The sequence below is a fragment of the Diadema antillarum genome, unplaced genomic scaffold (assembly GCF_040938485.1).
Source record: "Diadema antillarum isolate AM-2024a unplaced genomic scaffold, OU_Dant_1.0 seq00000079_RagTag, whole genome shotgun sequence".
Lineage (NCBI taxonomy): Eukaryota > Metazoa > Echinodermata > Echinoidea > Diadematoida > Diadematidae > Diadema > Diadema antillarum.
The window spans coordinates 1,488,045-1,505,612 of NW_027271172.1; the positions used below are offsets into that span (position 1 = coordinate 1,488,045).

The following is a 17,568-nucleotide window of genomic DNA, read 5'->3' on the forward strand; positions in this document are numbered from 1 at the left end:
AATAAAATAGCGAAAACTTTGAGCAAAGAAAATGGGTTTTCATCGGGATTCGAACCCGAGACCTCCGGATTATTAGACAGGTGCTCTACCGACTGAGCTATTGAAAGCCCTAGATCGGTGTTCGTCCCAAACCCTTAACTCTCTTTGCTCGTGTGGTCAGAAGCTATAGTGTGTGTATTGTGCCACACACACACACATTAACCTGACATAGACCCAAAGGAAGCCTTTCTTGTTTCGAATCCCGATGAAAACCCATTTTCTTTGCTCAAAGTTTTCGCCATTTATTATTTTGTTTCTGGTCAGTTTTCCCTTTCTTGTTTCAATATATATATATATATATATATATATATATATATATATATATAGGACGTTAATGAGAATGAATTCAAAACAGCTTTCGATATACTTGAAGAGAAATATTATAGCAGTTTTATCTGACGGAATTAGAGGGATGGTATAGTGTTGGTTGAGATGAGGATTGGGCTTTTAACTTTCTGTGAGATACCAAGAAACTACTTATGAAAAAATACAGAACATACCATTCTAAGAGGTATTCAAAGTTTATTAGATGAAAATCGGTTTTGGAATTGCTATGACATCCAAAAACAAAGTAAAACAAAGCTATTGTATAATAAAAGGTGGGTCCTACCTTTTATTAGGATCGCCTTGAGTTGGATATCTTAGCCATTTCAAAACCAGTTTTCATCAAATAAATGTTGAATCCCTCTTGGAATTACATACTCTTTCATATTTCAAAAGAGGTTTCTCTTTATCTTACCAAATAATGTTAGAAACCCCAAGTTAGGTCTCAACCAAAACTATACGATCTCTTCAATGAGAAAAATGATAAAATCGGCTTTCAAGGAGTGTACAATTTCAAACACTCTCACAACAAACTGCTCTGGTTTACACTTTTTCACATTTCTAGAGCCCTATTTCTGAATGGAATTAAACCATTTTTTGCATTGAATCATATTTTATCAATAATTGAAGTTTCATTTTATTTAAAAAAAAAAGTGATGGTCCTAAATCTCTCTCCGGTGGGTCCGCGAGTCTTCGGGCCTTCGGACCTGCGTGGATATTATTTATAATACAATTATCAAGATCAAAGTCTTGCGTCAGTGTACCTTTTGATCCCTTTGATATTATTCACATTGTAAAAGTGTTGAAACTCGTGCCATCACAAACAGTCAAACCAAGCTCTGGACCAAGCCCTCTCAAAAAATAATGGAAATAAACAGAAATAGGTAAATAAAAAGAAGGAAATATGAACAGCCAAACACTATTAGGCCTATACTTGCATTTGTACTAATTTACAGTCTTGTAAGCACGATTCATTTTGTTATCATGAAAGAGAAGATATTATCAGGCCTACAAAAAAAAAGAAGAAAATTTCTCTATATTTGATATTGATGTCAAAGATTGCCAGAGCAACCCGTGCTTTTCTGGGTGGTGTGAAGAAACCATGACAGCGTATGAGTGTCACTGTCCACCGGAATACATTGGAATTCATTGCGACGAAGGTAGGCCTACGCACAACAACAAATAATTTCAAGGCCCTCGTGTGAAATTCTTGTCAAGGGCGCGCGCGCGTGTGTGTGTGTGTGTGTGTGTGTGTACATGCTATGACGTGCACTTTTGCCAATGTATTTTTGTATACAAATACGTAATAGGATTCAGTCTAATATCTCTTTCCTATTATAACCTGAAGGACGATTGGAAAAAGCAATTACAGTACTATAACGAATAAATGCATAACACGTATTTTCCAATTCAGGAGTGCGTTTCAATGAGGCCACGGCTAGTAGTTATGGCAGTGAATTTTCCCCCGAAAAATATATAGATAAAAAGATTATAGTACTAACAATCATCCTAACAAGACCTCCGTTTGGATGCAAATAATAATTATGATAGCTCCGATCGCAGGGCTACCACCATGGTAACACAATACAAACCAAAATAAACGATTATTTTCTTCATTGTAAATTATACTTGTTTGAGATTTGAAAGTGTTAATATATTCACTGCAGATGTGGCTGAGAAATTATGAGGAAACTCCGCAAACCCGGAGTCACAGAGAGCAATACAATGATTTATTCCTTTTAGGTATTAGCAATAAAAAGAAAAAGAAACTGAAAAAAAATACAACTGACAGAAGATCGTTGCGAGTAGTAAAGGTGAGAAAAACTAAACGTAAAATATCTCAAACACTTCAAAGATTTTCAATCACATGTCGACCAGGAAGAAGACATTAAAATTTGAGTCAACGACATGTACTGCAAAACTCCGTACCTTTAAGATTATAAATTTTCATGCTGAAGAGATGATCCGAAATCAACCCGCAGGATATTAATCACACTTTAGTCAAATAGACAGAAAGTTGCTTATTTAGTTGTCAAATGGCAAAATTATAACATCAACACAAAACAAATAGAGAAAGAACATTTTTAAAACAACTTTAAGTTAAACATTAATTTGAAAATTTGTGAAAAATGCATAGAGATGTTTACAAGCTATTTCTATACATTTAATTTTCAAAAATTAAAACCAAAGTGAATTCTTTCATTGCTGGGGGTGGAACACCTGAATACACCCCCCCCCCCCCCCCGCCCCAACAGGTTACTGGCCTTGGAGGTCACAAAGAAAATATCAGGAATGACTCGTCTTCAGCGTGATTTCAGAGTGATAGTTGCGCTGCTATACTCCCAATAGGCCTAGACGATATTTCCCCCTGTTTTTTTGATATCTCGGTGATCAATTCGATAAATTCAATACATCAATGAAATATGGACTCACTATTTGGGAAAAGTCATATGTCCACCAACACAAATGTCCTCATTATTCTTCAGATATCAATGAGTGCATGTGCAACCCATGCCAGCAAGGTGGAGAGTGTACCAACCAGTTGGGCTCATTCGTCTGCAACTGTCAAAACGGAACGACTGGAACACTATGCGAGATCGGTGAGGATTTTAATGAATGTTTTAAGAAAATACTGATGTTCTTTGGTTGGTCGCTTTGGAAACTCTTCTGGGAGGGAATAATAAATGTTAATTTTACTAGCAGATAAAGTAGGAAAAGAGCAAGAGAAATCTAAGAAAGTGGTCCATTCATCCGTTGATCAAGTTAAAAGATGTAAACTTGTGATCGGCTGAATAAGTGTACATTACACCAATTCACATTTCGTCCTGTAACAATAAAGTGCTGATAGAGGGTATTCAGTAAGTCACGTAATGTCAACATGCATACTTAGGGCTTATACCACTTCGATTCTTATGATTACCTAATGTGTTAAGATATTTTGTAGGGATATATTGTACAGGACTCAGACCCGAAATCAGTCTCTGAGAAGTAAGAATAGAACCACTGGACCAAAATATTTGGTAGCCCCAAGGACAACTCTTTAGATCCTGAGATTAGAAATTATATAATGCCTTCCAAGATGGGTGAAGATCTCTTGAATCCGAAATACAAGACATGGAGGTCTGATAGGCCCTAGATGGTTCATGCGTGAAGCGTGCGTGAAGCGTCAAGCTCGTTATTCCTAGCACACAAAATTCCTGCACTTGTGGGTTCCCTTTATGATAAAGCCATAATATTAATATTGACAGGGTTTGTTTCATAAATCCTAATGTTATTCTAATGATCATCACAACAGGAGAATTCATAATAATACCGATATGAATCTACGTTACTCTTCAGATATTGATGAGTGCGCGTCCTACCCATGTCAACACGATGGATTGTGTATCGACCAGATGGGCTTCTTCGAATGCAACTGTCAAAACGGAACGACTGGAACATTATGCGAGATTGGTGAGCAAGGATCTTTTAGAGAGTGTTTTAGAGAGTATAAACGTTCGTATGTCGGTTATTTTATAGCCTCTTCTAGGTGTAATTAGGTGATTGTTTAATAACAGATCAAGGTGGAAAATATCAGGATATGATCACAGTGAGGCAGGCACAAGATATAAAAGTAAGTGTGTCTGAGCGGTACATTCACCCGTTGATTGGACCGTTGATCACTATGAATTTGTGATCCGCTGAACATCATATACACGATAAACCTTTGTCCTTAAGGCCGTGTCACACCATTCCGGGCAAGCTACGCGGGCTTGTGGCGAGGAGGTAGTTTCCAGCACGTAGAAGATTTTCAGCGGGCGAACAAGAATGTTTGCAATTTTCATTCATGCCTTGTCATACCGTACGGGGGGAGTTTTGCGGTTTGACTTGCGGGGAAACAAATTTACTCCCAGGAGCTCTCCGCAGTTGGTCCGCACCTGACAGTATCTAGCGCGTAGTTGCCCGGAGGTGCTCACGCAAGTCCGATTTAACCGCAGCCAAGTTTTGAGCATGACCAAAACTTTTTCCGGGTGAGTCGCGGGAATGCCCGTAGAGGTCCACGCAGAACGCCAGTAGGAGGCCCGTAGCGGCAGCACTCCCCAGGCAACTCCCACGCAGGTACTTCGCAGTCCCGTATGCAGCCAAGATAATGAAATTCTGTGGGATTTCAGCCATTCCATCAGAGGAATTTCTTCACCGAGTTGTCAGCCCCCACGCGACAGGTACAAAGGTCACACAGTATACTCGCAAGTATAATTTAACTAGAACGCGTCCAGCAAGTAAGACACATGCGCTGACTCGCTCAAATCCTTTTCCGCCCTCAGGAATGTCCGGTATGCTAGAAAATCCCTACACGTAACAAGCCCGAGTTTTGCCCGGAAAGGTGTGACAGGGCCTAAAACACGGTTGCGGATAAAGAAATATGCGTGCGCACCTCCGGGCGACTACGGTTGAGATACATGCTAGGTACTGTCATGTGCGGATCATCTATGTGGACCTCCGGATAGTCAACATTGTTCTTTGCAAGTCGCAAGGCTTGCCCGGAATGGTGTCACACGGCCTTAAACACTTATCCGGACTAAGTGCACTGTCAGCTCTAAGATCTGTATTTATCTACGACTGACGATAAGTCTGGTTCTGCTATGAGATACACTGTAATTAATACACTTCAACACTTCGTGAGTTTACTGAACAAAAAATGCAGCTCTTATGCTATTTATTTTTCCAACAAGACTTAAAAAAATATATATATATTTTTACAATACTTTCCCACAAAAAACCCTATTACAATTGCGTTCGTATTTACACCAAAGAAATTATAGAAAACGTTCAGGAGCAATCCTATGAGATAATATAATATGCTAATAAATCCTTTCCTCATGTAAACACATCCTAGACTAATCTTATAAACACATCCTAGACCCGGGTTGAATAAAATACCTGTGGTTCAATACTTTACTGTGCGCACGTGTGGTTTCAATGTATACTGTCCGACGGGAATGGGGGGGGGGGGGGGGGGGTGTGAACTAGTCTGTGCGGTAATGCAGAAGTTGCCTGGATAATCGCGATGTCGAGGATGTCGTCCGGCTGGCGGGAATTGTCGTCGTGTCGACCGAGATGCTACCGCTTGCACCGGAGGACTACAAAGGTACGGGAATTCTGTCCGGGTAGCGGGAATTGCCCTCACGCTAACCGAGATGCCGTTGAGCTAATGGTGATGCCGTCAATATGATGCCGTTGAGTTACCTGACGGTGATTCCGCCGAGCGTATTTGCTATGCCGTCGAGATAACGATGATTCCGTCGATGTTCTTATAGTGATGATTCCGTCGAGCGTATTTGCTATGCCGTCGAGCGTATTAGCGATGACGTCGAGCCCAGCTCGTCAGTGTCCACTGGCGTAGCCAGGGGGGGGGGGGGGGGGGGGGGGGGGGTGGGGGGGGGGGGGGCGATGGGGGCGGTCGCCCCCCCCCCCCCCAAGATTTGGACCGGGGATTTGGGAGGCGGAAAAAAAAATGCGTGTATACTATATGCATGCACATGAAGCGGGTCTCCTTTGCAACCTTTCATCAAATAAAATATTTTTTTGAATATGTCACTCAAAGTGTGCACCAGATCGTTGAATTTCAATTCAAAATATGCAAAATCTCTCGTGCTTGGGAGGGGGTATCCCCCTCCCAAACCCTCCCCCTCTGTGCCTCTTTCCCTAGCTAAGTACACTTTTTAGATTTACAAAAAATTATGAATAATTCTGAGTGCACAAGACTTATCACTTATATTCCGAAAAACTCAAGGTTCCCTCATATATAAGGGAATTTCCCCTTCTAATCGACCCTTTCCTCCCTCAGCCCCCCCCCCCCATCCGGTTTTTTTTTTTTTTTGGTGATTTCCCAAATGTTGATTCCATCAAATATGCGTATACGAGATATCTCAATTTCAACCTTAAAAAGGAAAAAGCTCCATCGGAAGGGAAGGGTGGAGATAACACTCGCCCACGCCTTCTCCCTGTTCGCCCCCCCCCCCCGCCATGCATAAAAGTAGACTGTGGCTATACCCAGATCGCTTTATTTCAATTCTAAAAACGCAAAAGCTCCACGAGCGGGAGGGGGAATCCCCCTTCCCCTAAGCTCTACCTCATTAGACTTTATACATACACACAGATGGTGCACATTCGGAATAAGAGCTAAATTCCGTGATTTTAACACTTCGATGAAAAAGTATTGCACCAAAAATTTGCATGCATTTTCTGTTTGATTGCTGAACAGACAGCGTTCATGATATTCAGTGTAAGAATTAATACAAGAAGACCAGTGTATTTGAATTATACCATTTTATAGGCAAATTGTTCAATAATAATCTACACTAAAATATACTGCAACCTTTCAACTCGTTAAAACACGCAAAAACATGCATCAAATTGCACCATTTGCAACATCAAAATGCAAAAAGTTCTCACCGTGGGAGGGGGGGGGGGGACACACCCTCCCCTCCCACCTCGCTCGCTCCACTCGCTCGGGTTCAGTCGCGTTCATGATATTCAGTGAAAAGAATTAATACAAGAAGTGTATTTAAATTATACCATTTAATAGGCAAATTGTTCAATTATAATCTACACTAAAATATACTGCTACCTTAAACAAGTGGGACTGTTTCACGTCGACAAAACGCGCAAAAACATGCATCAAATTGCACCATTGCAAAATCAAAATGCAAAAAGTTCTTACCGTGGGAGGGGGGAAACCCCCCTCCCACACCCTCCCCTCCCCCCTCGCTCGCTCCACTCGCTAGGGTTCAGTCGCGTTCATGATATTCAATGAAAAGAATTAATACAATAAGTGTATTTAAATTATACCATTTTATAGGAAAATTGTTCAATAATAATCTACACTAAAATATACTGCTATATACCTTAAACAAGTGGGACTGTTTCACGTCGATAAAACGCGCAAAAACATGCATCAAATTGCACCATTTGCAACATCAAAAAAAAGTTCTTACCGTGGGAGGGGGAAACCCCCCTCCCACACCCTCCCCTCCCCCCTCGCTTGTTCCACTCGCTAGGGTTCAGTCGCGTTCATGATATTCAATGAAAAGAATTAATACAATAAGTGTATTTAAATTATACCATTTTATAGGAAAATTGTTCAATAATAATCTACACTAAAATATACTGCTATATACCTTAAACAAGTGGGACTGTTTCACGTCGATAAAACGCGCAAAAACATGCATCAAATTGCACCATTTGCAACATCAAAATGCAAAAGTTCTTACCGTGGGAGGGGGGAAACCCCCCTCCCACACCCTCCCCTCCCCCCTCGCTTGCACTCGCTAGGGTTTCGCGTTCATGATATTCAATGAAAAGAATTAATCAAAAGTGTATTTAAATTATACCATTTTATAAAAATTGTTCAATAATAATCTACACTAAAATATACTGCTATATACCTTAAACAAGTGGGTGTTTCACGTCGATAAAACGCGGGCACCATTTGCAACATCAAAATGCAAAAAGTTCTTACCCCCCCTCCCACACCCTCCCCTCCCCCCTCGCTCGTTCCACTCGCTAGGGTTCAGTCGCGTTCATGATATTCAATGAAAAGAATTAATACAATAAGTGTATTTAAATTATACCATTTTATAGGAAAATTGTTCAATAATAATCTACACTAAAATATACTGCTATATACCTTAAACAAGTGGGACTGTTTCACGTCGATAAAACGCGCAAAAACATGCATCAAATTGCACCATTTGCAACATCAAAATGCAAAAAGTTCTTACCGTGGGAGGGGGGACACCCCCTCCCACACCCTCCCCTACCCCCTCGCTCGCTCCGCTCGCTCGGGTTCAGTCGCGTTCATGATATTCAGTGAAAAGAATTAATACAAAAGTGTATCTAAATTATACCCTTTTATAGGCAAATTGTTCAATAATAATCTACATCAAAATAAACTGCTACCATAAACAAGTGGGACTGTTTCACGTCGATAAAACGCGCCAAAACATGCATCAAATTGCACCATTTACAACATTAAAATGCAAAAAAGTTCTTACCGTGGGAGGGGGGACACCCCCCTCCCACACCCTCCCCCCCCCCCCCCCCCTCGCTCGCTCCGCTCGCTCGGGCTCGGTCGCTCCGCTCGCTCGGGCTCGGTCGCTTCACTCCCTCGCAGACTAACCACCCCCCCCTAAGATGAAATCCTGGCTACGCCGTTGTCAGTGTCGATGTCTGATTTGGTGTTCAGACCCTCAAGCAATGGTGAGGAGGAGACTTCAGCTGTTGTCATCAACGTGCCTGCAGCATGTCTTGCGCGTACCCTGCCCTAATGCGTGGGGCTGCTGTGCCATGACTCTCCTGCCTGAAATGCAGCGCTGCGTTGTAGGCCGATCAGCTACCTCTCTACTCCTATCACAAGTGAGTTAGAAGAGCATGTCTTGCTCTGACAGATGTTCAGATCCAACTGATTTTCCCTCCAAATTTACTTTCCTTGTCGCCTCTAATATAACTCCACCCTCTACTGTGCTTAAACTGGTTCCAACTAGCTTTCCCCTTTTTATGTCCCTTTTCTTTCCAACTAATTCCTCCTTTTGGCTTTAAACCTATCTATCCCAACTATCTCCCCCTAACTAAATACCTATTCTCTCCTACCAACTCTCCCTTTCTACATTAGCCATTCTACCCTGACTCCACTGAGCATCCCTCTTTCTTCCACACTGTCCTTTCTCCCTAACCACTTCTCTCCACCTGGCTTGCCCGATTCTAACTTTCTATGCTGTTTACGCCTGCTGTCCCCATTTCCCACCTGATGGCTTGCCTGAACAAAGGAATCTCACACATTCCACACTCGCACTCTCAGTCACATCGTGACATGCACACATTTACATCAGAATCGACTCAACATTTTCTCTTAGGCCAACTTCATATCTTAACATTACTTTTGGTGTTTAAATGATTATTTTAGGAGGAGTAACATAATTCTATTACGTAATACTCGTATAAGTCTTCAGAGGTTAGCATTTCCCAGGTGTTTAAGGCAGTGAAGTCACATAATGAAATTCAAAGTAGGTAAAAATTCCAGGCAGTCCCAGTTGGCTATAAATACCCGTGTCAGTGAGCAGTAAGCATCTTTTTCAAGTGTGACGGCAGTGAATTATACCAGGGAGGTGAGACACCTCCCTGATTATACATCTCAAACTCCAATGTCTAGTGATTGGGAAGACGACGCTACCTCTCAGCCCCCATCCCCGCGGGGAGATCAGGGCATGGAAGGCCGCCTTGAAGCTCAACTAGAGAGACCGAGATACTCTCCCGCTTCATGGATAGGGCGGCGGCACACCGTTGTAATGACAAACGGCATGCGAGCCATGCCAGCTGGTGCAGGAGAGCTTCTCCTCCCGGCGATTTGTCCGGACATGCGAGCCATGTCCGCGGGGACAGGGGCGCTGCCCCGCCCATCGAAGACTTCAGCGAGCTAGCCATCCCCATCGGCAGCTCATCAGACGACGACATTCTCATGTCAGCCTCCTTCCCGGCAAAACTGATTGCGTTGCCCTGTATGGGTGGCCTTGACTCTGCCCTTGTGGTTATGGTCATTTTGACAACCGAATTGATCCGGCTGCCATATCCTTACAGCCAAACTCTTTCAAAGCCTGGTACCAAATTTGATTTTAACTTAAATTCTGATCTCATTTGGGCCAAATTTAAAAATTGGCTGATTTGCTAATGAAGGCAGTCACACTGCCCATATCAGAAGGTAAGTGCTCTATAAAATCGCGAAGCAAACGCTCAATTGCCATCGAATGCCCAAGCAGTTCTCACACCAAAAATCGAGAGAAAAATTTGGGCGATCCTCCTTCACGAGGCCTTGGGTCTTGTGAGCTCCCAACTTCTACAACAAAATGTAGTGAAGGGACTTCTACCACATAGATAAATCCTTTCTGAAATTCACAGATCATGCACGGATAATCATCCATGCAATTGACACAATAAGAATTTTAACAACTCATATCACCATCGATGGCCTGACACTCCCGGGCTTGTATGATCTGAGCATGCACCATCGAGGTACATGTATCTTGAAACCCCTTCTCAACCCTTCTCAACAACACTTGCGCAGCAAGTCGATTCCACTTGGTAGAAAGTTGTTCAGAAAGACATCTGAGAAAAATTGACATGTGTCGCAATCATAAGCATACATCGTGTGTCATGAATGTCTCTACGCAAGCCAGCAAAAAAAAAAAAAAAAAGGATGAGTACTGTCCAAAACCGTTCAGTGCTGGAAATCTCAAGCTTTCCAAAGATGACTGGTCAAAATAATTCCCGAGCCTTGGATATTGGCCACGATATTTGGCTATGAAACCAATAATTTCATTTCAACCCCATACCAATAAATTTTTCCTCTACAAAGTGTACATTCTACCGAGGAGGAAAAGGCAACCCATGAAGACTTGTCTCCGAATTGTCTCTCTCGCAAAGCAAGCTATTAGAGAGATTCCTCACATGGAGTATCAACTCTATTCTAGAGCTACCAAAGACTGGCGGTCTAAGTCCAGTCATGAATTTGAAAAACTTGAAAAAATTTGTACGATACGAACACTTCAGAGTGGAACAGTTTCGCTTGATTACGGCTTTAATTTTGCCCCTCCAAAGGGTGCATATTTATCGGTATCCATTCACCTTGTTCATCAAGCATAGTCTTTCGAATGGAAATACTAAGTAGTATTTTCACTGCATTCCTTCAGTGCCTTCCATCTGGCCTTAATTCGACCCCACAGAATTTCCTTAAAGTTATGAAACCTGTCTTTGCCTCGGTGAGTAGTGGCATTAGAACAATCACCTATTTCGATGATATCCATATTCGTTCTCATAGCAGAGAAGAGTGTCTTGACAAAGCCAATGATCAACTTGTCACCCTTTAAGAGTTTCAGTAAGGATTTCGACAAATCCAGTTTCAACCCAAAGCACGTCGAGACCTTCCTTGGTTCTCATATTAATTCCCAGCAAATGATTTTCAGATTTTTCCTCAGAACGAGATTGACAAGGTTACTGCCCTTGGAAATTCAATCTTGTATGGCAACGAAACCAAATTTCGGGATTTTAATGCCCTCCACAAAGAAATTTACATTCTCGTCACTTGGGACTAGAAAAAATAAATCAACTAATGCTCTGCATAAAGCAGAAGATGACTTCGACACGAAGTTTGGTGTCGTTATCTAGTCATTTGATACAAAACATTCTTTGGTGGTGGCTGTCTCGCAAGACAAAGAATTATTTTCCACCTTCATTAGCATGATAATTTTAAGCGATGCTTGCATCTCAGTATGGAGAGTAGTTACTGAACAATGACAATTCCTTTGCTCAGAGAGTCTGGAGTGCCAAACAGAATTCCCCGCATAGCAATGTGTGTGAACCTCTTGCAATTCAGAACGGTCTTGAAGCCCTGTTTGGCTCGTGTACAAAAAATGTCCTTACGTATAAATACATAATTCGGTCAGACATTTCTACAGCTACTAGCATACCTGACCCGAACAAATTTCACGGCCAACATTGGAATTGGTGTCTAGCAATTGGATATCAGCTTCACATTCAACAGATGTAGATAATTCTGAAGTTTCCTGCTTGTCTCGCAGAGACATGAACAACTAATTACTATTTTACATGCTTTTCACCACATAATCCACAAACTCTACATATGGATTAGCAACACTCCTCATGTCAAATGGAAGCCAAGTTTTATTGCCCTGAATTTTGATGCCTTTTTCCTTACCCTAGAACGTTTTCAGTCCTCCACAAGCTTCAACTGAACAAGGTGACCTAAGCAATGCTCAATGCCCCAATGGTGGCGGCAGCCATGGGTCTCATTATCGCTCAAAATGCGAATAGCCCCACCTCTATTACTCCACGAGAAAATTCGTGCCCCACATCCTCACCCACCGACGAGCCTCCAGCTCACACTAGCCGCCTGCATGGGTGCTCTCTGCTAGCGATGACAAGTGGCAGACACATCGCAGCACATTGCAAAGGTCCTTTCATCATCATGGCGAGACAATACCAATAAACAAAACAAATGAGGGTGCTTGAAGACAGTAGCAATGTCTGTATTCTGAACAATCTTGTGATCCCTTTTAACCCGTCTACAGAACACGTTGTCAACATCTAAGCCTATAGCATAGCTTTTCAACAAAGCCCACTCCACGATTAACTCATAGACCTGCTCGGTCTTCCATACTACCTGAAACCGAGAGCTATGACATACTAAGTAGGCAAACAGCCCCTATAGTCAGACTTATGAAGGGCGTATCTAACTCCGACCCTCGCAAGCCTAAATACAACAAGACTTGGGATGTTTCAATTGTTTTGAATCGCTTTTTATCGTTTCAAGATACCTATGAACTATAGACTCCTTCAGTACCTTGAGCCAAAAACATTTTTCCTAGCTCGTTTCGGCAAAACGTACACAAATGCTGAGACATCTAGTTCTTATGACATTACCGGAAGATGATGCCACGTTTGCACATTAGAGATATAGAAGGTATATCTCTAACCAGGTAATTAAAGTGCCTTCTGTTACCTCCAATCCTAAACTCTGTGTTCCGATCAACTCTTCATGAGTATATTAAATGCACATCTCCAACGAGCAAGTTCAGAAAGCAAACTCATAATTTCTCCGAAACATCCCAACAAATCGGTGACGACAAGCATCTTGGAGCGGAGGCTAAAAGCCAGTCCCTCGCAGCTGCTTGTATTATACAAATGATGCACAGGATAGAGTGCGTTAGTGTAGTGCACTCGAGGGTATTTACAATTGTGAAACATGCACGAGGCGAAGCCGAGTGCATGTTGCACTACATTGTAAATACCCGAGAGTGAGCTACGCCTACACTAACGCCACGAAATAATCCTGTGCATCATTTGTTTTATAAAATGGGTCGAAAATTCGAAAACTAACATCATTTTTCAGCGTTTTTCACGTACCTTTGTGGGTCAAGACGTCCGAAGATGTTCGTCCCAAACTTTTACGCACGTCCCACTCGCGGAAGTCCCGCACATACAGTATAAGTATAATGGGGGGTTGGGTTTCTGGACACCCGCATGAAAACTTACTTATTTTACATAGAATATGCACCCTTTACCTTAAAGACTTGATATAGACTCCTCATATAGGCCTACTAGACAACATACTCTGAAAACGGCGTGAGAATTAACCTGCTAAATCGTTGGATTTGCTCTTCAAAGTGACTCCATGTACGCGTCCGGTCCCATAACGCTTGGTCTACTGTACTGTACAAAGTGTACGTATAGTACAGTATACGTACGTATACATACGCCACATTTGTTATGCACAAGGGAAGACAGGCCGGCCGGCCGGCAGCCCGAACTAGAAGTTGTTTACAGGATTAACAGCGCGTACGCGTATGCATGCAATTCATCAAAGGAGCCGCCGCGCGCACAGACGATCGGCAATCTACCATAGGATTACAGGCAGTGCAGTTGTACTGAAGTAAAGGAAGGAGGTGTGTCTCATTTCAGCGCTTCCTATTGGCTACATTCTTGAACCCATTTTATAAAAACACTTAAAATATTATTATAAAATGGGTTCAAGAATGTAGCCAATTGGAAGCGCTGAAATGAGTCACGTGTGCGTGCATTATTTTCTTCAGGTAAGCACTAAGAAGAGTCTCTCTTCAACCTCCCTGGCCTGACGTACGTCACAATGTTTTACACTAGCAGTGCGCACTCAATCAGTTGTTACAAGTGCGTCACGCGCTACTATACGCGCTGTCAATCCTGTAAACAACTTCTAGTTCGGGCCGCGGGCTGCCACAACAGCCGGCCGGCGGCCTTTCTTGTGCATAACAGTACGTGGCGTACGTATACTCTTATACGTACGTACAGTATACCTAGGTGAGTGTGCGGGATTTCCGAGTGCGATGTGCGTAAATGTTTGGGACGAACATCTTCGGACATCTTGACTTTTGAGCGAGTGCTACATGTAGCTGACTGGTATTGACCCACAAAGGTACGTGAATAATGCTGTTAGTTTTCGACCCATTTTATAAAACTAATGATGCACAGGATTATTTCGTGGCGTTAGTGAAGGTGCGGCTCACTCTCGAGTATTGACAACGGTTGCAAACATGCACTCGGCTGCGCCTCGTGCATGTCGCACCATTGTCAATACTCTCGAGCGCGCCGCACCTTCACTAACACACTCTATCCTGTGCATCATTAGTATACTAATATACTGTCAATAGCTGTACGTATACATCCCTGTACACTGTACTGACTGCTGCATACAATTAGGTATGAATGTATTGTTGCTATGGGAACATGTATCGAGTTTGTTCTGTCTTCGAGATCAGTATGAAAGGGTACCACAGGACGTACCTCGTGTTCACATACATAAGGATTTGGGAGCACAGTCATCCCGCGTTCATCCCAGACTCCAGGATGGTCTGGTAAGACATCCACGGATGCTAACATGAAAGGGGTATCACATTCTCAGCTCATAGCTACAGAAGCGCCGCAACTTAGACTTTCGCGCATGAAGTATAAAGGTCATAATGAAATCTTGTCCACAACTGACTGGACGAACGCTGGTGCATTTTGAACCTTCTACCTTCTAACAATTGATTCCACATTAGTTCAACAATTCTCAGTTCTGCTGAGTTAGAAAGATACATGTAAATTGTGATAGTATGTGTATACAAATAGTATCTCAGTTAAGAACAATGTCCTAATACGAGTCAGATAAGACACAAGACCATAAATCACGTTACGTTGTGCATTGGAAAATGTCGACACATTATTCGGCCACTCGTTTAGGAGATTGGTCCACCAAACTGATGAATTTAAATCTAATATCAACCCAAAGTGCAATGGACTTGCCTCTAATCATTGCTCCAATATTACTTTGCCGAGTATGAACTGGTTAATGTCTAATCCTTAATGTACATGAATATTAAGGAACATGATTATGATTATGTCTTGATTGGAAAATCGGTACAAGAGGTCCATTGTATTTGATTACTTTGTGCGCTATCATGCTTAACCCAGCTCCAGTTAAAGCACGCAAGGTATCAAAATGATATCTTTTCTACTCAAAACCTATGCCTTGCACCTTATACTAGTAGGTTCTCAAGCAAACTTTGCTCGAGTTCTTCTCTTGTTTGCGACAATGTGTGTCACCATCGATAGACACTCTTTATGCATGAGGAGTCATGACCAAAGTTTCAACCTTGTTGTGAAGTTACTGTCCATCATCCCTCTTGTCCTCTTGCCCTCACTCATGCCACTAGACCGACTTCTGTACGGAACTTTGAACATGCTAACCTCTGAAGACTTATACGAGTATTACGTAATAGAATTCCTAAATTATACAAGTAATAAGAAGTATAATTAGAATTCTATTAGTAATAATGAAGTATAAGTCGAAGAGGTTCCCACCCAGCATCTCAATTGATCGATACTCTTCAGTTCTGAACCCTCCCTTTCCAACACTGTACAGAAGTCAAAACTGGTGGGCCCTTATACTGTATGCTGATGTTCTGCTTAATTGCTTGACTTGAGATGTCCATACGTATAAGAATGCTCCGTGCCCTTGGAACAGCAATGATTGTGCTTTATTTATTGCTTGTCTGAATGATGAGAAGGACCAGTGAGCTAATTGTCTGCATTGCACCCAATACTGCGTGGTGTTGCTGGTCTGTATATTTAAAGCCGTATTCTCTTTGAAAAGATGCTTACTGCTCACTGACACGGGTATTTATAGCCAACTGGGACTGCCTGGAATTTTTACCTACTTTGAATTTCATTATGTGACTTCACTGCCTTAAACACCTGGGAAATGCTAACCTCTTCGACTTGTACTTCATTATTACTAATAGAATTCTAATTATACTTCTTATTACTTGTATAATTTAGGAATTATAATACAGTCAAACCTATCTATAATGGCCGTTATTGACAGGTGGCCGCTATTGTATAGACAGGTTATCCAACCATATGTGTAAATTGCCTATACATGTACACGTACAAGTATCATCGTTGAATACATCTGTAAGTACCAAGTGTACATGTACATGCGTACATAATTATGCACACGTGTGTTTCATGCATTGAACAATGCCCGTGTTTATGAAATTGTTGCACAGTAGCATGTTGTACAGTTGTGAAGAAAGCTTAACAAAAGCGCATTATAAATATGACTGAATAAGTGGTGAATGCAGCGGTGGCGGTCACTAAACGTTGCCCATGAATGACTGGTACGGCAAGAAATCAGAAAAATACGCTGAATTACCTGCTCTGTGACCGCTAGACCTATAGACAGGTTAAAATCTACCGCGGGAAATAAAATTTGTGGCCGCTGGCCGCGTCAGACAGGTGGCCGCTATACACAGGGTCTTTAAAGGGCTTTTCTCTCGGGGGATTTTTCAGTGGCCGCTATAGCCAGGTGGCCGCTGTAGACAGGTGGCCGCTAAGGCAGGTTTACTCTGACGCGAAATCCGTCGGTGAGAATCGGACCATTGAGTTAACATGTTTGGTAACATCAAGAACGACTCTTTGTTTCCTGAGGTCTTTAAATGTCGTGGTATAGATTCTCAACTTTGGTGAAATTCTCTTGAATAGCCAAAGTACAACACAGGTGTGACATGGCCTAATGCCAGTTTTTCTGAGGGTTCGCACATTCGGCAAGCTCGTTATTCCAAACACGGAAAATTACGAAAAAGTACTGGAAGGTTCGTAAATCCAAATATCAAAAGTCCGAAAATTGACAATCTTTGTTTTTACGAACATTTGTTGCATTAATGTGGATCTCGGTTTCATGATCATCAATGACGATGACCTAATCCAAATTGGAGAACAACTACAAATACGAGTCCTTATTGCTCTTACAGATATCGATGAGTGCATTTGCAACCCATGCCAGCACCATGGAGTGTGTAGCAATCATGTGGGCTCCTTTAGCTGCACATGTCAGCCCGGAACGACTGGACCACTATGCGAGCTCGGTGAGCAAGGATCTTTTATAGCGTGTTTTAGAGAATCCTTACATTGTTTTTTAGTTCATTCTAGATAATTATTCTTCATTCATCCACTGTCCTTTTCAATACTCATCAATATTCAATGAATTATAAAGATTAAAACAGAACTTTCCCTTCAAAGTTTGAGATTGACTTTGATGAGTAATTTGAGGTTGAGAATATGGGATCCCGGCCAAGC

At 42.1% G+C, this 17,568-nt stretch overlaps 1 non-coding gene across 1 annotated transcript; it reads right to left on the bottom strand.

Moving 5' to 3' along the window:
- Window positions 1-34: 34 nt before the first annotated feature.
- Window positions 35-108, bottom strand: Trnai-aau (transfer RNA isoleucine (anticodon AAU)). Its single transcript has one exon. It is a non-coding gene; the product is annotated as a tRNA-Ile (tRNA).
- Between the last annotated feature and the right edge of the window lie 17,460 nt (window positions 109-17,568).